We start from the raw sequence: 27,121 nt of genomic DNA, 5'->3' as shown, positions 1-27,121 counted from the left end.
CCCCCTCATCACAATTGCCTTCTCTCTTAAGCCGAAGAGTAGATGGTTCACCCCTCTTGGCTCCATGTGGCAGGTGTTAGGCATCCACTATGGAGTGGCATACTTAAGAGAGTCCCTCATTTACAATGAACCTTTTGTGATATTCCAATGAAGTCATATTTGTCATTTAGTTGAACTAATTATGATAATCAGTTTGTACTTGACATAGTTATTATACTTCATCATATTATATTGCCTTTGTGTCTTATATCAGATTGTTAATAGTTATTTGTGTTAGTATTTCTTTAAATAAGAATTATTCATTAATTGTTATTGTTGTATTTTATGTTATTAGCATGGTACAGTATTATAGCAACTTATACAAACTGAATTTGATTGCCTTATTCATTTTGAATTCATTAACAAATATATATGTGTGTGTCCTATGTCTAATAGTGTTCTCATGTATAATCATTTTAATGCTATTTTAATAATTATACATTATTTGCTTCTGATCTTTATATCATATTAATTCCATTAATTTAATTAAGACTATATAAAATTTTATATATATAATATCAGCTATTATATTCCATTACTGGCCCTCTTCTCTTTTATTATCCTTCCTGGCAGTTTCTGTACATTTCTCTATCCTTGCTGGCAGATCTGACTTTCTTGTTCCCCTCCTGTATTCTCCCTATTCCATTTTGCATAGGGGGGTATTTATCCTACCTCCCGATGTGGTGAAGAGCCACGATGGTCTCCTAATAGGCAGCACCACCCTTTTTGAAGACTTGATGTCCCTCTATTTCTGAAGGCTCTTTTCAAGAAGAGCATCGCTTTATATAAAACCCGATTTCGAACCATTCAAACCACCCTTTAAAGAATGGTTATCGGGCCTTGGTAAATGTAGGGGTTAATTGGTTAACAGAAATAATATAAGTTTTAATACAAAGCACCATTACAATATAATGTGTATTTTTAATATAATAACATCATTCAATATAAAAGGTAAATTGATAATATATAATATTATTTTCATGATAATAACATCTTCCATTCCTGAGATTGCTTGTCCTCAAGCAATTTCAAATTAGGGTGATCACAATGGTAGTGCTCAAGATGACTCTACTCTGATATTACTACATGTTGTAGGTTTGAATTAAGGCATATATACTTTTACCTTTAATTTGAGTTTGAGTTATAACCAATATTGGGAAATTGGCATGATTTAACTTAAGACAAGCCCGCTCTCTTCTAGAGGAAAGGATCAAGGCCATCCAATTGTGTTTGCAAAAACTGGTTAGGTTGGCAATATGATGATTTGAAAAATGACCTTAATTGTGAGATTATCATGCTGCCTATGCCTTATAGAATGGGGCCCTTAGAAATTTGTTCACTGAATATTGTTGTTTTGTATGCTAGTTGTAGCCTAACACCATTGCTCGAGAGATGATAAAATGCTATAACATTTCTGAAGGGGTTTGATATCATACAAGATGATTATGTTCAGTCACGCTTGGTACAAATGTTGAACATAACAATTTGTGATAAGCAGTTTGTGAAATGATAAATACTATTTTTGAGTATCACTTCTGATTGCAGGAGTTATTGTAAGGAAACCACAAATGATGATTTTACTCTATCATTAGATACTATTTGTGAGAGGAATACATATATGAGATATATCTAAGTTTATTGATTTATAATTTGTTGGATGAATATGTCTGAATCCCCAATTAGAGGGATAAATTTCCCAAAATGTAGAGGTTGTATTAATTAGAGAATGTGCAAGATGTTCGACCTAGATGACAACATGAAAATTTAATAATAATAACATGGCTTAATCTTAACATCCATAATGAGTATGTATTAATATTGGAAAATGTTTATTCAATGAAAAATTTTAGTGGGCAGCGTGAATGTCACCGACATCATAGTTACCAAATAGAGGTGGGTAATGAATAAGATCTGAGTTAATTAGGTCTAGTATCACTCCTTCGTGTCGTACAGTATGTAACCATATAGATTGTTATGATTGGATATTGACGTATTTGTAAACTTAGGTGGTAGATTGGTATTAAATATATCATGAATAAATTGACCATGGCTAATATTGTCTTTGTCTGAGTACATTCTCAACATGTTTCCTTTCTCCTCTTAAGACGACTTATGGGAAAAATCTATATACTCATCAAGTTCTTATATTATCACCTCATGGTTCGAGCAATTGTACTCTTACACATTCTTCCTTCCTATATTACTCTTACACATTCTTCCATCCTATAGATTTTCATAGTATCGTCATGTTTCAGTAATCCCTATGTTGTCCTTCCCATGTTATTAGGAGTATGAAACCCATGTTTGAAAAAAGAAGGGCCCAGGTGATTTAAAATAATCACCCCATTTATAAGTACTCATAAAGCATACTCATGGAATAATTAAGCATATTCAATCACGTTGAAACATGTAAGATAAGGGGCATTCATTCAAACCAAAAAGAATTCAATCTGAAATTAAATGAAACAATTGCATAAGATACAAAGCACATCCATGGATGAACACATGGGAGGCAATACACATAGAGGTGGAAGCATACATGAGAATGGTATACAGAAACACTTTATGAATGAATCCAATACATCACGTATGAATGAATCCAATACATCAAGTATGAAGCATACAGAGGAATACATAAGGCATCAGTCATACACATGAATACACGTAAGGTGTAAAGTACAAGGTATACAAATGAATTACATAAGGCGAGAACTATCTATGCAAAACATAGAATATACACATAAGGCACGAATACATGTAAAGCATGAAGTGTACGCATGAAGTATACACATGAATTCACTTAAGTCATCAAGCAAGTATACATAAGTACCATAAGACATGAAGTGCACACAGGCATGAAATAATGGATACATGTAAGCCAAGAAGTAACATACATGACTATATGCAAGGCATGAAGTAATGCATACAAGGCATGAAGGAGTTATGTAAAGCATGATCCATACATATGAATACATGCAAGACATGAATAATATATGTAAACCATGAAGTAATACATAAATACACAAAAGGTACTAGCATATATGAGAAAGGTACTCATGGAGTGGACATGCTGAAGACACATCGATCATGAAGCATACAAGAGAGAGGTATTCATGGAATAGACATCTGAAAACATCTCATTCATGAAGTAACACAAATACACATAAGATATAAAACACATATGATAGACACATGATAGACATGGTGCAAGCACAAGTTATACATGAGGAAAGTGTACATATAAAACACCCATGAAGTAGGCATGCTCAAAACACATAAGAAACATGTAAGACATGAAGCAGTTAAAGGCACACTCATAAGAATGCAATGTTGGCCTAACCAATTCAATTTTCTATTTATTTGACAAGAGACTGGAATAATTAGTCCTAACTGAGTAGTTGTTTTGTCCAATAGGCTGGCAGAATCATGCTGTAATACCACTGTAATGTCCCCTAATTAGTTACACTTTAATTTAACCTAAATTTGGCAAAATCTATAATTAGGTAATTGGGTTTTATAGGTGTACCTTTGTATACTATTTTCCTACAACAAAATTAGAGAACATATATGAAATAATACTTAAATTGGAAAATGAACTATATTAAATGATATCAAATTTGGTATATTTTAGGCTATTAGAATTATAATTGTGGGATATAATCTAAGTTACCAGTTCGGGTTGAGGCACCGGTTCGGGTTTGAAGAACCTGGTACGCCGATACGGAAAAATTTTGAAAAGGGGTTTGGGTTCGTTAGTACAAAAACATGTAAATTATATATATATGCAGTGCCCCTTTGTAGGGAACTAGGGCAATGCCCTGGACATGCTCCCTATAGCTATAGAGGGCAGGGTCGAGGGGCTATGCCCCTGTTGCCAACACCAAATTACAACCTTCAAACCCACATGGAACTCCATGGCATGCATCAATTTTTTTCCTTTTTAAGATGTCAGGAACCAGGCCAAAGAAGTCAAAATTCTGATCAAGGTGCATTCTCCCATACGGGAATTGTGATTGCTGACTTGTTCTTTCATAAAGACTTGTGCTTCTCTCTTGGTTCTAAGATGCATAGGTGTGTGGCTTGAGACATAGGGTCATTTGAATTTTTTATGTGCTATAATTCAAAAAAAAAATATTTGCAAAAAAAAATTCCATTTTTGGACTGTCGGACCCCTGGGTTCGTCTTGGGTCCTCTTGTGTTTGACCCTACGTCATCTTGGGTTCACCTTGGCTTGAACCAAGCCTGTGAAAAACAAACCCTTTTCGAACCACAGGAAAACCGGACCCGAACCCCAAACCCTGACCGTACCGAACTCGTACCAATGGTCTAGGGGGCTGAACCCGATAACTCTGGATATAATCATATTATTATATTTCCTAAATGAGATCAGATTATTATATAAAGTTAGGTTGTAAGTCAGTTACTAATCAATTCCTTTAGTCCATTAGTTGGATAGGGTGTCCTAGAAACCATCCCTCCTAGGCCCAAGGGCAGAATACCATATCCCCCTTGGCTCCATATGGCAGGTGTTAGGCATCCATCATGGAGTGGCGTACCTAGCGAGGTGTTCTATCACTATTCCCCCTCATCACAACCACCTTCTCTCTTAAGCCCAAGAGCAGATGCTTCACCCCTCTTGGCTCCATGTGGCAGGTGTTAGGCATCCACTATGGAGAGGCATTCTTAAGATAGTCCCTCATTTACAATGAGCCTTTTGTGATATTCCAATGAAATCATATTTGTCATTCAATTGAACTAATTATGATAATCAATTTCTACTTGACATAGTTATTATACTTCATCATATTATATTGCCTGAGTGTCTTATATTAGATTGTTAACAGTTATTTCTGTTAGTATTACTTTAAATCAGAATTTTTCATTAATTGTTATTGTTATATTTTATGTTATTAGCATGGTACAATATTATAGCAACTTATACAAATTGAATTTGATTGCCTTGTTCCCTCTGAATTCATTAACAGTTATATATGTGTGTGTCTTATGTCTAATAGTGTTCTCATGTATAATCATTTTAATGCTATTTTAATAATTATACATTATTTGCTTTTGAAATTTATATCATATTAATTCCATTAATTAAATTAAGACCATATAAAATTTTATATATATAATATCAGCTATTATATTCCATTATAGGCCCTCTTCTCTTTTATTATCCTTGTTGGCAGTTTCTGTACATTTCTCTTTTATTATCCTTGCTGGCAGTTTTTGTACATTTCGGGCCTTGGTAAATATAGGGATTAATTGGTTAACAGAAATAATATAAGTTTTAATACAAACCACCATTATAATATAATGTGTATTGTTAATATAATAAAATTCAATAAAAAATTTAAATTGATAATATAATATTATTTATTATTAATATAATAACATCGTTCAATATAAAATGTAAATTGATAATATATAATATTATTTTAATGTTAATGTGATATAATATAATTTTGATATGTTTTTAACATATAATTTTATATGGCAAAAACTATAGTAATTATTTCTACTATAAATGTGGGGACATGATAGTCTTTCCTTCCCCAGATTGCTTGTCCTCAAGCAATTTCAAATTAGGGTGATCACAATGGTAGTGCTCAAGATCACTCTACTCTGATATTGCTACATGTTGTAGGTTTGAATTAAGGCATATATGCTTTTACCTTTAATTTGAGTCTGAGTTATAACCAATAGTGGGAAATTGGCATGATTTAGCTTAAGACAAGCCCGCTCTCTTCTAGAGGAAAGGATCAAGGCCATCCAATTGTGTTTGCAAAAACTAGTTAGGTTGGCAATATGATGATTTGAAAAATGACCTTAATTGTGAGATTATCATGCTCCCAATGCCTTATAGAATGGGGCCCTTAGAAATTTGTTCACTAAATATTGTTGTTTTGTATGGTAGTTGTAGCCTAACACCATTGCTTGAGAAATGATAAAATGCTATAACATTTGTAAAGGGGGTTGATATCGTGGAAGATGATTATTTTTAGTCATGCTTGGTACAAATTTTCAACATAACATTTTGTGATAAGGAGTTTGTGAAATGATAAATACTGTTTTTGAGTATCACTTCTAATTGCAGGAGTTATTCTAAGGAAACCACAAATGATGATTTTACTCTATCATTACATACTGTTCATGAGAGGAATACATATATGAGATATGTCTAAACTTATTGATTTAAAATTTGTTGGATGAATATGTCTGAATCCCCAATTAGAGGGATAAATTTCCCAGAATGTAGAGGTTGTATTAATTAGAGAATGTGCAAGATGTTTGATCTAGATGACAACATGAAAAGTTAATAATAATAACTTGGCTTAATCTTAATATCCATAAAGAGTATGTATTAATATTGGAAATTGTTTAGTCAATGAAAAATTTTAGTGGGCATCGTGAATGTCACTGACATCATAGTTACCAAATAGAGGTGGGTAATGAATAAGATCTCAATTAATTAAGTCTGGTATCACTCCTTCATGTTGTACAGTCTGTAACCATATAGATTGTTATGATTGGATATTGACGTATTGGTAAACTTAGGTGGTAGATTGGTATTAAATATATCATGAATAAATTGACCATGGCTAATATTGTCTTTGTCTGACTACATTCTCAACATGTTTCCTCTCTCCTCTTAAGACGACTTATGGGAAAAATCTATATAATCATCAAGTTCTTATATTATCACCTCATGGTTCGAGCAATTGTACTCTTACACATTCTTCCTTCCTATATTACTCTTACAAATTCTTCCATCCTATAGATTTTCATAGTATCGTCATGTTTCAGTAATCCCTATGTTGTCCTTCCCATGTTATTAGGAGTATGAAACCCATGTTTGCAAAAAGAAGGGCCCAGGTGATTTAAAATAATCACCCCATTTATAAGTACTCGTAAAGCATACTCATGGAATAATTAAGCATATTCAATCACGTTGAAACATGGAAGATAAGGGGCATTCATTCAAACCAAAAAGAATTCAAGCTGAAATTAAATGAAACAATTGCATAAGATACAAAGCACATCCATGGATGAACACATGGGAGGCAATACACATAGAGGTGGAAGCATACATGAGAACGGTATACAGAAACACTTTATGAATGAATCCAATACATCACGTATGAATGAATCCAATACATCAAGTATGAAGCATACAGAGGAATACATAAGGCATCAGTCATACACATGAATACAGGTAAGGTGTAAAGTACAAGGTATACAAATGAATTACATAAGGCAAGAACCATCTATGCAAAACATAGAATATACACATAAGGCACGAATACATGTAAAGCATGAAGTGTACGCATGAAGTATACACATGAATTCACTTAAGTCATCAAGCAAGTATACATAAGTACCATAAGACATGAAGTGCACACAGGCATGAAATAATGGATACATGTAAGCCAAGAAGTAACATACATGACTATATGCAAGGCATGAAGTAATGCATACAAGGCATGAAGGAGTTATGTAAAGCATGATCCATACATATGAATACATGGAAGACATGAATAATATATGTAAACCATGAAGTAATACATAAATACACAAAAGGTACTAGCATATATGAGCAAGGTACTCGTGGAGAGGACATGCTGAAGACACATCGATCATGAAGCATACAAGAGAGAGGTATTCATGGAATAGACATCTGAAAACATCTCATTCATGAAGTAACACAAATACACATAAGATATAAAACACATATGATAGACACATGATAGACATGGTGCAAGCACAAGTTATACATGAGGAAAGTGTACATATAAAACACCCATGAAGTAGGCATGCTCAAAACACATAAGAAACACGTAAGACATGAAGCAGTTAAAGGCACACTCATAAGAATGCAATGTTGGCCTAACCAATTCAATTTTCTATTTATTTGATAAGAGACTGGAATAATTAGTCCTAACTGAGTAGTTGTTTTGTCCAATAGGCTGGCAGAATCATGCTCTGATACCACTGTAATGTCCCCTAATTAGTTCCACTTTAATTTAACCTAAATTTGGCAAAATCTATAATTAGGTAATTGGGTTTTATAGGTGTACCTTTGTATACTATTTTCCTACAACAAAATTAGAGAACATATATGAAATAATACTTAAATTGGAAAATGAACTATATTAAATGATATCAAATTTGGTATATTATAGGCTATTAGAATTATAATTGTGGGATATAATCTAAGTTACCAGTTTGGGTTTAGGCACCAGTTCGGGTTTGAAGAACCTGGTACGCCGATACGGAAAAATTTTGAAAAGGGGTTTGGGTTCGTTAGTACAAAAACATCTAAATTATATATATATGCAGTGCCCCTCGTAGGGTCCTGGGGCAGCGCCCAGGACACGCTCCCTATCGCTATAAAGGGCAGGGTCGAGGGGCTATGCTCCTGTTGCCAACACCAAATTACAACCTTCAAACCCACATGGAACTCCATGGCATGCATCAATTTTTTTCTTTTTTAAGATGTCAGGAACCAGGCCAAAGAAGTCAAAATTCTGATCAAGGTGCATTCTCCCATACGGGAATTGTGATTTCTAACTTGTTCTTTCATAAAGACTTGTGCTTCTCTCTTGGTTGTAAGATGCATAGGTGTGTGGCTTGAGACATAGGGTCATTTGAATTTTTTATGTGCTGTAATTCAAAAAAAAAATATTTGCAAAAAAAAATTCCATTTTTGGACTGTCGGACCCCTGGGTTCATCTTGGGTCCTCTTGGGTTTGACCCTAGGTCATCTTGGCTTCACCTTGGCTTGAACCAAGCCTATGAAAAACAAACCCTTTTCGAACCACAGGAAAACCGGACCCGAACCCTGAACCAGGACCGTACCGGACTAGTACCAATGGTCTAGGGGGCCGAACCCGATAACTCAGGATATAATTATATTATTATATTTCCTAAATGAGATCAGATTATTATATAAAGTTAGGTTGTAAGTCAGTTACTAATCAATTCCTTTAGTCCATTAGTTGGATAGGGTGTCCTAGAAACCATCCCTCCTAGGCCCAAGGGCAGAATACCATATCCCCCTTGGCTCCATATGGCAGGTGTTAGGCATCCATCATGGAGTGGCGTACGTAGCGAGGTGTTCTATCACTATTCCCCCTCATCACAACCACCTTCTCTCTTAAGCCCAAGAGCAGATGCTTCACCCCTCTTGGCTCCATGTGGCAAGTGTTAGGCATCCACTATGGAGTGGCATTCTTAAGAGAGTCCCTCATTTACAATGAACCTTTTGTGATATTCCAATGAAATCATATTTGTCATTCAATTGAACTAATTATGATAATCAATTTGTACTTGACATAGTTATTATACTTCATCATATTATATTGCCTTAGTGTCTTATATCAGATTGTTAACAGTTATTTCTGTTAGTATTACTTTAAATCAGAATTATTCATTAATTGTTATTGTTATATTTTATGTTATTAGCATGGTACAATATTATAGCAACTTATACAAATTGAATTTGATTGCCTTGTTCCCTCTGAATTCATTAATAGATATATATGTGTGTGTCTTATGTCTAATAGTGTTCTCATGTATAATCATTTTAATGCTATTTTAATAATTATACATTATTTGCTTTTGAAATTTATATCATATTAATTCCATTAATTAAATTAAGACCATATAAAATTTTATATATAATATCAGCTATTATATTCCATTATAGGCCCTCTTCTCTTTTATTATCCTTGCTGGCAGTTTCTGTACATTTCTCTTTTATTATCCTTGCTGGCAGTTTTTGTACATTTCGGGCCTTGGTAAATATAGGGATTAATTGGTTAACAGAAATAATATAAGTTTTAATACAAACCACCATTATAATATAATGTGTATTGTTAATATAATAAAATTGAATAAAATATTTAAATTGATAATATAATATTATTTATTATTAATATAATAACATCATTCAATATAAAATGTAAATTGATAATATATAATATTATTTTAATGTTAATGTGATATAATATAATTTTGATATGTTTTTAGCATATAATTTTATATGGCAAAAACTATAGTAATTATTTCTACTATAAATGTGGGGACATGATAGTCTTTCCTTCCCCAGATTGCTTGTCCTCAAGCAATTTCAAATTAGGGTGATCACAATGGTAGTGCTCAAGATGACTCTACTCTGATATTGCTACATGTTGTAGGTTTGAATTAAGGCATATATGCTTTTACCTTTAATTTGAGTGTGAGTTATAACCAATAGTGGGAAATTGGCATGATTTAGCTTAAGACAAGCCCGCTCTCTTCTAGAGGAAAGGATTAAGGCCATCCAATTGTGTTTGCAAAAACTAGTTAGGTTGGCAATATGATGATTTGAAAAATGACCTTAATTGTGAGATTATTATGCTCCCAATGCCTTATAGAATGGGGCCCTTAGAAATTTGTTCACTAAATATTGTTGTTTTGTATGGTAGTTGTAGCCTAACACCATTGCTCGAGAAATGATAAAATGCTATAACATTTGTAAAGGGGTTTGATATCATGGAAGATGATTATTTTTAGTCATGCTTGGTACAAATTTTCAACATAACATTTTGTGATAAGGAGTTTGTGAAATGATAAATACTATTTTTGAGTATCACTTCTAATTGCAGGAGTTATTCTAAGGAAACCACAAATGATGATTTTACTCTATCATTACATACTGTTCATGAGAGGAATACATATATGAGATATGTCTAAACTTATTGATTTATAATTTGTTGGATGAATATGTCTGAATCCCCAATTAGAGGGATAAATTTCCCAGAATGTAGAGGTTGTATTAATTAGAGAATGTGCAAGATGTTTGATCTAGATGACAACATGAAAAGTTAATAATAATAACTTGGCTTAATCTTAATATCCATAAAGAGTATGTATTAATATTGGAAATTGTTTAGTCAATGAAAAATTTTAGTGGGCATCGTGAATGTCACTGACATCATAGTTACCAAATAGAGGTGGGTAATGAATAAGATCTCAATTAATTAAGTCTTCTATCACTCCTTCATGTTGTACATTCTGTAACCATATAGATTGTTATGATTGGATATTGACGTATTGGTAAACTTAGGTGGTAGATTGGTATTAAATATATCATGAATAAATTGACCATGGCTAATATTGTCTCTGTCTGACTACATTCTCAACATGTTTCCTTTCTCCTCTTAAGATGACTTATGGGAAAAATCTATATACTCATCAAGTTCTTATATTATCACCTCATGGTTCGAGCAATTGTACTCTTACACATTCTTCCTTCCTATATTACTCTTACACATTCATCCATCCTATAGATTTTCATAGTATCGTCATGTTTCAGTAATCCCTATGTTGTCCTTCCCATGTTATTAGGAGTATGAAACCCATGTTTGCAAAAAGAAGGTCCCAGGTGATTTAAAATAATCACCCCATTTATAAGTACTCATAAAGCATACTCATGGAATAATTAAGCATATTCAATCACGTTGAAACATGGAAGATAAGGGGCATTCATTCAAACCAAAAAGAATTCAATCTGAAATTAAATGAAACAATTGCATAACATACAAAGCACATCCATGGATGAACACATGGGAGGCAATACACATAGAGGTGGAAGCATACATGAGAACGGTATACAGAAACACTTTATGAACGAATCCAATACATCACGTATGAATGAATCCAATACATCAAGTATGAAGCATACAGAGGAATACATAAGGCATCAGTCATACACATGAATACACGTAAGGTGTAAAGTACAAGGTATACAAATGAATTACATAAGGCGAGAACCATCTATGCAAAACATAGAATATACACATAAGGCACGAATACATGTAAAGCATGAAGTGTACGCATGAAGTATACACATGAATTCACTTAAGTCATCAAGCAAGTATACATAAGTACCATAAGACATGAAGTGCACACAGGCATGAAATAATGGATACATGTAAGCCAAGAAGTAACATACATGACTATATGCAAGGCATGAAGTAATGCATACAAGGCATGAAGGAGTTATGTAAAGCATGATCCATACATATGAATATATGCAAGACATGAATAATATATGTAAACCATGAAGTAATACATAAATACACAAAAGGTACTAGCATATATGAGAAAGGTACTCGTGGAGTGGACATGTTGAAGACACATCGATCATGAAGCATACAAGAGAGAGGTATTCATGGAATAGACATCTGAAAACATCTCATTCATGAAGTAACACAAATACACATAAGATATAAAACACATATGATAGACACATGATAGACATGGTGCAAGCACAAGTTATACATGAGGAAAGTGTACATATAAAACACCCATGAAGTAGGCATGCTCAAAACACATAAGAAACATGTAAGACATGAAGCAGTTAAAGGCACACTCATAAGAATGCAATGTTGGCCTAACCAATTCAATTTTCTATTTATTTGATAAGAGACTGGAATAATTAGTCCTAACTGAGTAGTTGTTTTGTCCAATAGGCTGGCAGAATCATGCTCTGATACCACTGTAATGTCCCCTAATTAGTTACACTTTAATTTAACGTAAATTTGGCCAAATCTATAATTAGGTAATTGGGTTTTACAGGTGTACCTTTGTATACTATTTTCCTACAACAAAATTAGAGAACATATATGAAATAATACTTAAATTGGAAAATGAACTATATTAAATGATATCAAATTTGGTATATTATAGGCTATTAGAATTATAATTCTGGGATATAATCTAAGTTACCAGTTCGGGTTTAGGCACCAGTTCGGGTTTGAAGAACCTGGTACGCTGATATGGAAAAATTTTGAAAAGGGGTTTGGGTTCGTTAGTACAAAAACATGTAAATTATATATATATGCAGTGCCCCGCGTAGGGTCCTGGGGCAACGCCCAGGACACGCTCCCTATCGCTATAGAGGGCAGGGTCGAGGGGCTATGCCCCTGTTGCCAACACCAAATTACAACCTTCAAACCCACATGGAACTCCATGGCATGCATCAATTTTTTTCTTTTTTAAGATGTCAGGAACCAGGCCAAAGAAGTCAAAATTCTGATCAAGGTGCATTCTCCCATATGGGAATTGTGATTTCTGACTTGTTCTTTCATAAAGACTTCTGCTTCTCTCTTGGTTGTAAGATGCATAGGTGTGTGGCTTGAGACATAGGGTCATTTGAATTTTTTATGTGCTGTAATTCAAAAAAAAAATATTTGCAAAAAAAAATTCCATTTTTGGACTGTCGGACCCCTGGGTTCATCTTGGGTCCTCTTGGGTTTGACCCTAGGTCATCTTGGGTTCACCTCTGCTTGAACCAAGCCTGTGAAAAACAAACCCTTTTCGAACCACAGGAAAACCGGACCCGAACCCCGAACCCAGACCGTACCGGACTAGTACCAATGGTCTAGGGGGCCGAACCCGATAACTCAGGATATAATCATATTATTATATTTCCTAAATGAGATCAGATTATTATATAAAGTTAGGTTGTAAGTTAGTTACTAATCAATTCCTTTAGTCCATTAGTTGGATAGGGTGTCCTAGAAACCATCCCTCCTAGGCCCAAGGGCAGAATACCATATCCCCCTTGGCTCCATATGGCAGGTGTTAGGCATCCATCATGGAGTGGCATACCTAGCGAGGTGTTCTATCACTATTCCCCCTCATCACAACCACCTTCTCTCTTAAGCCCAAGAGCAGATGCTTCACCCCTCTTGGCTCCATGTGGCAGGTGTTAGGCATCCACTATGGAGAGGCATTCTTAAGAGAGTCCCTCATTTACAATGAGCCTTTTGTGATATTCCAATGAAATCATATTTGTCATTCAATTGAATTAATTATGATAATCAATTTGTACTTGACATAGTTATTATACTTCATCATATTATATTGCCTGAGTGTCTTATATCAGATTGTTAACAGTTATTTCTGTTAGTATTACTTTAAATCAGAATTATTCATTAATTGTTATTGTTATATTTTATGTTATTAGCATGGTACAATATTATAGCAACTTATACAAATTGAATTTGATTGCCTTGTTCCCTCTGAATTCATTAACAGATATATATGTGTGTGTCTTATGTCTAATAGTGTTCTCATGTATAATCATTTTAATGCTATTTTAATAATCATACATTATTTGCTTTTGAACTTTATATCATATTAATTCCATTAGTTAAATTAAGACCATATAAAATTTTATATATATAATATCAGCTATTATATTCCATTATAGGCCCTCTTCTCTTTTATTATCCTTGCTGGCAGTTTCTGTACATTTCTCTTTTATTATCCTTGCTGGCAGTTTTTGTACATTTCGGGCCTTGGTAAATATAGGGATTAATTGGTTAACAGAAATAATATAAGTTTTAATACAAACCACCATTATAATATAATGTGTATTGTTAATATAATAAAATTCAATAAAAAATTTAAATTGATAATATAATATTATTTATTATTAATATAATAACATCATTCAATATATAAAGTAAATTGATAATATATAATATTATTTTAATGTTAATGTGATATAATATAATTTTGATATGTTTTTAACATATAATTTTATATGGCAAAAACTATAGTAATTATTTCTACTATAAATGTGGGGACATGATATTCTTTCCTTCCCCAGATTGCTTGTCCTCAAGCAATTTCAAATTAGGGTGATCACAATGGTAGTGCTCAAGATGACTCTACTCTGATATTGCTACATGTTGTAGGTTTGAATTAAGGCATATATGCTTTTACCTTTAATTTGAGTGTGAGTTATAACCAATAGTGGGAAATTGGCATGATTTAGCTTAAGACAAGCCCGCTCTCTTCTAGAGGAAAGGATCAAGGCCATCCAATTGTGTTTGCAAAAACTAGTTAGGTTGGCAATATGATGATTTGAAAAAGGACCTTAATTGTGAGATTATCATGCTCCCAATGCCTTATAGAATGGGGCCCTTAGAAATTTGTTCACTAAATATTGTTGTTTTTTATGGTAGTTGTAGCCTAACACCATTGCTCGAGAAATGATAAAATGCTATAACATTTGTAAAGGGTTTTGATATCGTGGAAGATGATTATTTTTAGTCATGCTTGGTACAAATTTTCAACATAAAATTTTGTGATAAGGAGTTTGTGAAATGATAAATACTATTTTTGAGTATCACTTCTAATTGCGGGAGTTATTCTAAGGAAACCACAAATGATGATTTTACTCTATCATTACATACTGTTCATGAGAGGAATACATATATGAGATATGTCTAAACTTATTGATTTATAATTAGTTGGATGAATATGTCTGAATCCCCAATTAGAGGGATAAATTTCCCAGAATGTAGAGGTTGTATTAATTAGAGAATGTGCAAGATGTTTGATCTAGATGACAACATGAAAAGTTAATAATAATAACTTGGCTTAATCTTAATATCCATAAAGAGTATGTATTAATATTGGAAATTGTTTAGTCAATGAAAAATTTTAGTGGGCATTGTGAATGTCACTGACATCATAGTTACCAAATAGAGGTGGGTAATGAATAAGATCTCAATTAATTAAGTCTGGTATCACTCCTTCATGTTGTACAGTCTGTAACCATATAGATTGTTATGATTGGATATTGACGTATTGGTAAACTTAGGTGGTAGATTGGTATTAAATATATCATGAATAAATTGACCATGGCTAATATTGTCTTTGTCTAACTACATTCTCAACATGTTTCCTTTCTCCTCTTAAGATGACTTATGGGAAAAATCTATATACTCATCAAGTTCTTATATTATCACCTCATGGTTCGAGCAATTGTACTCTTACACATTCTTCCTTCCTATATTACTCTTACACATTCTTCCATCCTATAGATTTTCATAGTATCGTCATGTTTCAGTAATCCCTATGTTGTCCTTCCCATGTTATTAGGAGTATGAAACCCATGTTTGCAAAAAGAAGGGCCCAGGTGATTTCAAATAATCACCCCATTTATAAGTACTCATAAAGCATACTCATGGAATAATTAAGCATATTCAATCACGTTGAAACATGGAAGATAAGGGGCATTCATTCAAACCAAAAAGAATTCAAGCTGAAATTAAATGAAACAATTGCATAAGATACAAAGCACATCCATGGATGAACACATGGGAGGCAATACACATAGAGGTGGAAGTATACATGAGAACGGTATACAGAAACACTTTATGAATGAATCCAATACATCACGTATGAATGAATCCAATACATCAAGTCTGAAGCATACAGAGGAATACATAAGGCATCAGTCATACACATGAATACACGTAAGGTGTAAAGTACAAGGTATACAAATGAATTACATAAGGCAAGAACCATCTATGCAAAACATATAATATACACATAAGGCACGAATACATGTAAAGCATGAAGTGTACGCATGAAGTATACACATGAATTCACTTAAGTCATCATGCAAGTATACATAAGTACCATAAGACATGAAGTGCACACAGGCATGAAATAATGGATACATGTAAGCCAAGAAGTAACATACATGACTATATGCAAGGCATGAAGTAATGCATACAAGGCATGAAGGAGTTATGTAAAGGATGATCCATACATATGAATACATGCAAGACATGAATAATATATGTAAACCATGAAGTAATACATAAATACACAAAAGGTACTAGCATATATGAGAAAGGTACTCGTGGAGTGGCCATGCTGAAGACACATCGATCATGAAGCATACAAGAGAGAGGTATTCATGGAATAGACATCTGAAAACATCTCATTCATGAAGTAACACGAATACACATAAGATATAAAACACATATGATAGACACATGATAGACATGGTGCAAGCACAAGTTATACATGAGGAAAGTGTACATATAAAACACCCATGAAGTAGGCATGCTCAAAACACATAAGAAACACGTAAGACATGAAGCAGTTAAAGGCACACTCATAAGAATGCAATGTTGGCCTAACCAATTCAATTTTCTATTTATTTGATAAGAGACTGGAATAATTAGTCCTAACTGAGTAGTTGTTTTGTCCAATAGGCTGGCAGAATCATGCTCTGATACCACTGTAATGTCCCCTAATTAGTTACACTTTAATTTAAACTAAATTTGGCCAAATCTATAATTAGGTAATTGGGTTTTATAGGTGTACCTTTGTATACTATTTTCCTACAACAAAATTAGAAAACATATATGAAATAATACTTAAATTGGAAAATGAACTATATTAAATGATATCAAATTTGGTATATTATAGGCTATTAGAATTATAATTGTGGGATATAATCTAAGTTACTAGTTCGGGTTTAGGCACCGGTTCGGGTTTGAAGAACCTGGTACGCCGATACGGAAAAATTTTGAAAAGGGGTTTGGGTTCGTTAGTACAAAAACATGTAAATTATATATATATGCAGTGCCCCTCGTAGGGTCCTGGGGCAACGCCCAGGACACGCTCCCTATCGCTATAGAGGGCAGGGTCGAGGGGCTATGCCCCTGTTGCCAACACCAAATTACAACCTTCAAACCCACATGGAACTCCATGGCATGCATTAATTTTTTTCTTTTTTAAGATGTCAGGAACCAGGCCAAAGAAGTCAAAATTCTGATCAAGGTGCATTCTCCCATACGGGAATTGTGATTTCTGACTTGTTCTTTCATGAAGACTTGTGCTTCTCTCTTGGTTGTAAGATGCATAGGTGTGTGGCTTGAGACATAGGGTCATTTGATTTTTTTATGTGCTGTAATTCAAAAAAAAAATATTTGCAAAAAAAGTTTCCATTTTTGGACTGTCGGACCCCTGGGTTCGTCTTGGGTCCTCTTGGGTTTGACCCTAGGTCATCTTGGGTTCACCTTGGCTTGAACCAAGCCTGTGAAAAACAAACCCTTTTCGAACCACAGGAACACCGGACCCGAACACCGAACCCGGACCGTACCGGACTAGTACCAATGGTCTAGGGGGCCGAACCCGATAACTCAGGATATAATCATATTATTATATTTCCTAAATGAGATCAGATTATTATATAAAGTTAGGTTGTAAGTCAGTTACTAATCAATTCCTTTAGTCCATTAGTTGGATAGGGTGTCCTAGAAACCATCCCTCCTAGGCCCAAGGGCAGAATACCATATCCCCCTTGGCTCCATATGGCAGGTGTTAGGCATCCATCATGGAGTGGCGTACCTAGCGAGGTGTTCTATCACTATTCCCCCTCATCACAACCACCTTCTCTCTTAAGCCCAAGAGCAGATGCTTGACCCCTCTTGGCTCCATGTGGCAGGTGTTAAGCATCCACTATGGAGAGGCGTTCTTAAGAGAGTCCCTCATTTACAATGAGCCTTTTGTGATATTCCAATGAAATCATATTTGTCATTCAATTGAACTAATTATGATAATCAATTTGTACTTGACATAGTTATTATACTTCATCATATTATATTGCCTAAGTGTCTTATATCAGATTGTTAACAGTTATTTTTGTTAGTATTACTTTATATCAAAATTATTCATTAATTGTTATTGTTATATTTTATGTTATTAGCATGGTACAATATTATAGCAACTTATACAAATTGAATTTGATTGCCTTGTTCCCTCTGAATTCATTAACATATATATATGTGTGTGTCTTATGTCTAATAGTGTTCTCATGTATAATCATTTTAATGCTATTTTAATAATCATACATTATTTGCTTTTGAACTTTATATCATATTAATTCCATTAATTAAATTAAGACCATATAAAATTTTATATATATAATATCAGCTATTATATCCCATTATAGGCCCTCTTCTGTTTTATTATCCTTCCTGGCAGTTTCTGTACATTTCTCTTTTATTATCCTTGCTGGCAGTTTTTGTACATTTCGGGCCTTGGTAAATATAGGGATTAATTGGTTAATAGAAATAATATAAGTTTTAATACAAACCACCATTATAATATAATGTGTATTGTTAATATAATAAAATTCAATAAAAAATTTAAATTGATAATATAATATTATTTATTATTAATATAATAACATCATTCAATATAAAATGTAAATTGATAATATATAATATTATTTTAATGTTAATGTGATATAATATAATTTTGATATGTTTTTAACATATAATTTTATATGGCAAAAACTTTAGTAATTATTTCTACTATAAATGTGGGGACATGATAGTCTTTCCTTCCCCAGATTGCTTGTCCTCAAGCAATTTCAAATTAGGGTGATCACATGGTAGTGCTCAAGATGACTCTACTCTGATATTGCTACATGTTGTAGGTTTGAATTAAGGCATATATGCTTTTACCTTTAATTTGAGTGTGAGTTATAACCAATAGTGGGAAATTGGCATGATTTAGCTTAAGACAAGCCCGCTCTCTTCTAGAGGAAAGGATCAAGGCCATCCAATTGTGTTTGCAAAAACTAGTTAGGTTGGCAATATGATGATTTGAAAAATGACCTTAATTGTGAGATTATCATGCTCCCAAAGCCTTATAGAATGGGGCCCTTAGAAATTTGTTCACTAAATATTGTTGTTTTGTATGGTAGTTGTAGCCTAACACCATTGCTCGAGAAATGATAAAATGCTCGAAAAGATGATTATTTTTAGTCATGCTTGGTACAAATTTTCAACATAACATTTTGTGATAAGGAGTTGGTGAAATGATAAATACTATTTTTGAGTATCACTTCTAATTGCAGGAGTTATTCTAAGGAAACCATAAATGATGATTTTACTCTATCATTACATACTGTTCATGAGAGGAATACATATATGAGATATGTCTAAACTTATTGATTTATAATTTGTTGGATGAATATGTATGAATCCCCAATTAGAGGGATAAATTTTCCAGAATGTAGAGGTTGTATTAATTAGAGAATGTGCAAGATGTTTGATCTAGATGACAACATGAAAAGTTAATAATAATAACTTGGCTTAATCTTAATATCCATAAAGAGTATGTATTAATATTGGAAATTGTTTAGTCAATGAAAAATTTTAGTGGGCATCGTGAATGTCACTGACATCATAGTTACCAAATAGAGGTGGGTAATGAATAAGATCTCAATTAATTAAGTTTGGTATCACTCCTTCATGTTGTACAGTCTATAACCATATAGATTGTTATGATTGGATATTGACGTATTGGTAAACTTAGGTGGTAGATTGGTATTAAATATATCATGAATAAATTGACCATGGCTAATATTGTCTTTGTCTGACTACATTCTCAACATGTTTCCTTTCTCCTCTTAAGATGACTTATGGGAAAAATCTATATACTCATGAAGTTCTTATATTATCACCTCATGGTTCGAGCAATTGTACTCTTACACATTCTTCCTTCCTATATTACTCTTACACATTCTTCCATCCTATAGATTTTCATAGTATCGTCATGTTTCAATAATCCCTATGTTGTCCTTCCCATGTTATTAGGAGTATGAAACCCATGTTTGCAAAAAGAAGGGCCCAGGTGATTTCAAATAATCACCCCATTTATAAGTACTCATAAAGCATACTCATGGAATAATTAAGCATATTCAATCACGTTGAAACATGGAAGATAAGGGGCATTCATTCAAACCAAAAAGAATTCAAGCTGAAATTAAATGAAACAATTGCATAAGATACAAAGCACATCCATGGATGAACACATGGGAGGCAATACACATAGAGGTGGAAGCATACATGAGAACGGTATACAGAAACACTTTATGAATGAATCCAATGCATCACGTATGAATGAATCCAATACATCAAGTATGAAGCATACAGAGGAATACATAAGGCATCAGTCATACACATGAATACACGTAAGGTGTAAAGTACAAGGTATACAAATGAATTACATAAGGCAAGAACCATCTATGCAAAACATAGAATATACACATAAGGCACGAATACATGTAAAGCATGAAGTGTACGCATGAAGTATACACATGAATTCACTTAAGTCATCAAGCAAGTATACATAAGTACCATAAGACATCAAGTGCACATAGGCATGAAATAATGGATACATGTAAGCCAAGAAGTAACATACATGACTATATGCAAGGCATGAAGTAATGCATACAAGGCATGAAGGAGTTATGTAAAGCATGATCCATACATATGAATACATGCAAGACATGAATAATATATGTAAACCATGAAGTAATACATAAATACACAAAAGGTACTAGCATATATGAGAAAGGTACTCGTGGAGTGGACACGCTGAAGACACATCGATCATGAAGCATACAAGAGAGAGGTAATCATGGAATAGACATCTGAAAACATCTCATTCATGAAGTAACACAAATACACATAAGATATAAAACACATATGATAGACACATGATAGACATGGTGCAAGCACAAGTTATACATGAGGAAAGTGTACATATAAAACACCCATGAAGTAGGCATGCTCAAAACACATAAGAAACACGTAAGACATGAAGCAGTTAAAGGCACACTCATAAGAATGCAATGTTGGCCTAACCAATTCAATTTTCTATTTATTTGATAAGAGACTGGAATAATTAGTCCTAACTGAGTAGTTGTTTTGTCCAATAGGCTGGCAGAATCATGCTCTCATACCACTGTAATGTCCCCTAATTAGTTACACTTTAATTTAACCTAAATTTGGCCAAATCTATAATTAGGTAATTGGGTTTTATAGGTGTACCTTTGTATACTATTTTCCTACAACAAAATTAGAGAACATATATGAAATAATACTTAAATTGGAAAATGAACTATATTAAATGATATCAAATTTGGTATATTATAGGCTATTAGAATTATAATTGTGGGATATAATCTAAGTTACGAGTTCGGGTTTAGGCACCGGTTCGGGTTTGAAGAACCTGGTACGCGGATACGGAAAAATTTTGAAAAGGGGTTTGGGTTCGTTAGTACAAAAACATGTAAATTATATATATATGCAGTGCCCCTCGTAGGGTCCTGGGGCAACGCCCAGGACACGCTCCCTATCGCTATAGAGGGCAGGGTCGAGGGGCTATGCCCCTGTTGCCAACACCAAATTACAACCTTCAAACCCACATGGAACTCCATGGCATGCATCAATTTTTTTCTTTTTTAAGATGTCAGGAACCAGGCCAAAGAAGTCAAAATTCTGATCAAGGTGCATTCTCCCATACGGGAATTGTGATTTCTGACTTGTTCTTTCATAAAGACTTGTGCTTCTCTCTTGGTTGTAAGATGCATAGGTGTGTGGCTTGAGACATAGGGTCATTTGAATTTTTTATGTGCTATAATTCAAAAAAAATATATTTGCAAAAAAAAATTCCATTTTTGGACTGTCGGACCCCTGGGTTCGTCTTGGGTCCTCTTGGGTTTGACCCTAGGTCATCTTGGGTTCACCTTGGCTTGAACCAAGCCTGTGAAAAACAAACCCTTTTCGAACCATAGGAAAACCGGACCCGAACCCCGAACCAGGACCGTACCGGACTAGTACCAATGGTCTAGGGGGCCGAACCCGATAACTCAGGATATAATCATATTATTATATTTCCTAAATGAGATCAGATTATTATATAAAGTTAGGTTGTAAGTCAGTTACTAATCAATTCCTTTAGTCCATTAGTTGGATAGGGTGTCCTAGAAACCATCCCTCCTAGGCCCAAGGGCAGAATACCATATCCCCCTTGGCTCCATATGGCAGGTGTTAGGCATCTATCATGGAGTGGCGTACCTAGCGAGGTGTTCTATCACTATTCCCCCTCATCACAACCACCTTCTCTCTTAAGCCCAAGAGCAGATGCTTCACCCCTCTTGGCTCCATGTGGCAGGTGTTAGGCATCCACTATGGAGTGGCATTCTTAAGAGATTCCCTCATTTACAATGAACCTTTTGTGATATTCCAATGAAATCATATTTGTCATTCAATTGAACTAATTATGGTAATCAATTTGTACTTGACATAGTTATTATACTTCATCATATTATATTGCCTGAGTGTCTTATATCAGATTGTTAACAGTTATTTCTGTTAGTATTACTTTAAATCAGAATTATTCATTAATTGTTATTGTTATATTTTATGTTATTAGCATGGTACAATATTATAGCAACTTATACAAATTGAATTTGATTGCCTTGTTCCCTCTGAATTCATTAACAGATATATATGTGTGTGTCTTATGTCTAATAGTGTTCTCATGTATAATCATTTTAATGCTATTTTAATAATCATACATTATTTGCTTTTGAACTTTATATCATATTAATTCCATTAATTAATTTAAGACCATATAAAATTTTATATATCTAATATCAGCTATTATATTCCATTATAGGCCCTCTTCTCTTTTATTATCCTTGCTGGCAGTTTCTATACATTTCTCTTTTATTATCCTTGCTGGCAGTTTTTGTACATTTCGAGCCTTGGTAAATATAGGTATTAATTGGTTAACAGAAATAATATAAGTTTTAATACAAACCACCATTATAATATAATGTGTATTGTTAATATAATAAAATTCAATAAAAAATTTAAATTGATAATATAATATTATTTATTATTAATATAATAACATCATTCAATATAAAATGTAAATTGATAATATATAATATTATTTTAATGTTAATGTGATATAATATAATTTTGATATGTTTTTAACATATGATTTTATATGGCAAAAACTATAGTAATTATTTCTACTATAAATGTGGGGACATGATAGTCTTTCCTTCCCTAGATTGCTTGTCCTCAAGCAATTTCAAATTAGGGTGATCACAATGGTAGTGCTCAAGATGACTCTACTCTGATATTGCTACATGTTGTAGGTTTGAATTAAGGCATATATGCTTTTACCTTTAATTTGAGTGTGAGTTATAACCAATAGTGGGAAATTGGCATGATTTAGCTTAAGACAAGCCCGCTCTCTTCTAGAGGAAAGGATCAAGGCCATCCAATTGTGTTTGCAAAAACTAGTTAGGTTGGCAATATGATGATTTGAAAAATGACCTTAATTGTGAGATTATCATGCTCCCAATGCCTTATAGAATGGGGCCCTTAGAAATTTGTTCACTAAATATTGTTGTTTTGTATGGTAGTTGTAGCCTAACACCATTGCTCGAGAAATGATAAAATGCTATAAGATTTGTAAAGGGGTTTGATATTGTGGAAGATGATTATTTTTAGTCATGCTTGGTACAAATTTTCAACATAACATTTTGTGATAAGGAGTTTGTGAAATGATAAATACTGTTTTTCAGTATCACTTCTAATTGCAGGAGTTATTCTAAGGAAACCACAAATGATGATTTTACGCTATCATTACATACTGTTCATGAGAGGAATACATATATGAGATATGTCTAAACTTATTGATTTATAATTTGTTGGATGAATATGTCTGAATCCCCAATTAGAGGGATAAATTTCCTAGAATGTAGAGGTTGTATTAATTAGAGAATGTGCAAGATGTTTGATCTAGATGACAACATGAAAAGTTAATAATATTAACTTGGCTTAATCTTAATATCCATAAAGAGTATGTATTAATATTGGAAATTGTTTAGTCAATGAAAAATTTTAGTGGGCATCGTGAATGTCACTGACATCATAGTTACCAAATAGAGGTGGGTAATGAATAAGATCTCAATTAATTAAGTCTGGTATCACTCCTTCATGTTGTATAGTCTATAACCATATGGATTGTTATGATTGGATATTGAGGTATTGGTAAACTTAGGTGGTAGATTGGTATTAAATATATCATGAATAAATTGAACATGGCTAATATTATCTTTGTCTGACTGCATTCTCAACATGTTTCCTTTCTCTTGTTATGACGATTTATGGGCAAAATCTCTATACTCATCAAGTTCTTATATTATCACCTCATGGTTTGAGCAGTTGTACTCTTACACATTCTTCCTTCCTATATTACTCTTACACATTCTTTCATCCTATAGATTTTCATGGTATCGTCATGTTTCAGTAATCCCTATGTTGTCCTTCCCATGTTATTAGGAGTATGAAACCCATGTTTGCAAAAAGAAGGGCCCAGGTGATTTAAAACAATCACCCCATTTATAAGTACTCATAAAGCATACTCATGGAATAACTAACCATATTCAATCACATTGAAACATGTAAGATAAGGGGCATTCATTCAAAACAAAAAAAATTAGTGCTGAAAGTACATGAAAAGATACAAAGCACATCCATGGATGAACACATGGGAGGCAATACACATAGAGGCAGAAGCATACATGAGAAAGGTATATAGAAACACTTTATGAATGAATCCAATACATCAAGTATGAAGCATACAGATGAATACATAAGGCATGAGTCATACACATGAATACACATAAGGTGTAAAGTACAAAGTATACAAATGAATTACATAAGGCAAGAAGCATCCATGCAAAACATAGAATATACACATAAGGCACAAATACATGTAAATCATGAAGTGTATGCATGAAGTATTCACATGAATTCACTTAAGGCATGAAGCAAGTATACATAAGTACCATAAGACATGAAGTGCACACAGGCATGAAATATAATCCAAGAAATTATAATAATGTCCACTAGTAACAAAGAATTTGGTTTACATTTATATGATTTATTTCTTCATTTGGCTACAAACACTGCATTGTTATTAACATGTCTTTACAATAAGTTTTCATTAACTATGATATCAACTGAAGCTGTTAAGACTTAAGAATATAACAGCAAATGCCCCTGGAGTAGGGGATTATTCTACCCTATGTAAAGCTGAAAAAATGTTATATATTTTCCAAACTTCAAGTTCATGGACAATCAGATAACTTCATAGACATCTAAAAATAAAATTAGGAGGACAACTCCTATACTAGATCACCACCAAACAAGATATCAGTTTTTTAAGATCACCACCAAACAAGACGCCATTTTGATGTATGAGAGTACACTCATGCAAGCATTCCACTAGATGATTTGTTTTTTCCATTTACCTTATGTTGGTTTGAACTATACAACCCTACCGGTTCCAAATTTATAAATAAGACCTTAGTTATATTCCATAACAAAACCTAAGCCATTGCAAAAATTAAAACCATCAACGGAACTGTAGCGTACAAGTTGGAGCAATCACCAAAAGGAAAGTGTCCAATTCTTGTGGGTTTAGGTCCCCGGTGATAAACCCAAGCGAATTGAAAATTGGATACAACCAGAATTATACATTCTCTTGAAAGAGGGAAAAAAAAAAAAAACAGAAGGGGTTTTCGCATACACTAAAAAATGATCTAAATCTGAGTTGCAAATACATAAGATTGGATACAGCCAGAATTATACATCCTCTTGAAAGAGGGGAAAAAAAAAAGCAGAAGGGGTTTTCCCATACACTAAAACATCATCTAAATCTAAGTTGCAAATACATAAGAATGATAAATCATGAACCCATACAAATAGAAAAAAAGCTTATGACACAAGGAAACATCCTCTCGCAAAAGAAAGTTTTTTCATTCTAAACCACATGCATTTTCGCATACAATAAAAATACAAGGAGAAATATGATGGCAAATCGGGGCAAACTAAAACATTGCACACAAGGAGTGAAACACCATGTCAGGAACACAACCAATTATTTCTCTGGACATCACTTGTTGGACTTACACTTAAATAAGTTGCATTGTGTAGATTAAGTGTGGGTGAGATGGGACTGTGCTCGTGCTTATGCTTGTCATGATACATCTGCAGGCTGTGGTTGAGATTATGCCTCCTGCGCAGGGCTCTCTTTTGCGAATTCTTCTTCTCCTTCTGTTTCTGTTTCTTTGACTCTCCACTGCGTTTTGCGGGCGAAGGGGAGGTTGACGCTTTTCCATCCATAGCTCATACAAAACAAAGCAACTGCAGATAGCGATCTGCAGACAGCGACTCTTTCTTCTTCTTTGTTTTTTTGTTGTTAAGACAACGACTCTTTCTTCTTCTTTGTTTTTTTTGTTGTTAAGACATAACTTTGTAATGCCTCTTTATTAGTTCACAAAACAGGCGGCAAAGAAGTGAATTAACCACTGGTTTTCTTACATTAATTG

At 33.5% G+C, this 27,121-nt stretch overlaps 1 pseudogene; it reads right to left on the bottom strand.

The window, feature by feature from the left end:
* Positions 1-26,915, bottom strand: part of LOC131057646 (ATPase family AAA domain-containing protein At1g05910-like) — a 75,151-nt pseudogene extending 48,236 nt beyond the window's left edge.
* Between the last annotated feature and the right edge of the window lie 206 nt (positions 26,916-27,121).

Source organism: Cryptomeria japonica, chromosome 2 (genome assembly GCF_030272615.1).
Source record: "Cryptomeria japonica chromosome 2, Sugi_1.0, whole genome shotgun sequence".
Taxonomy (NCBI): domain Eukaryota; kingdom Viridiplantae; phylum Streptophyta; class Pinopsida; order Cupressales; family Cupressaceae; genus Cryptomeria; species Cryptomeria japonica.
The sequence above is the reverse complement of the archived record's forward strand: the minus strand, read 5'-3'. Positions and strand labels throughout refer to the sequence as shown.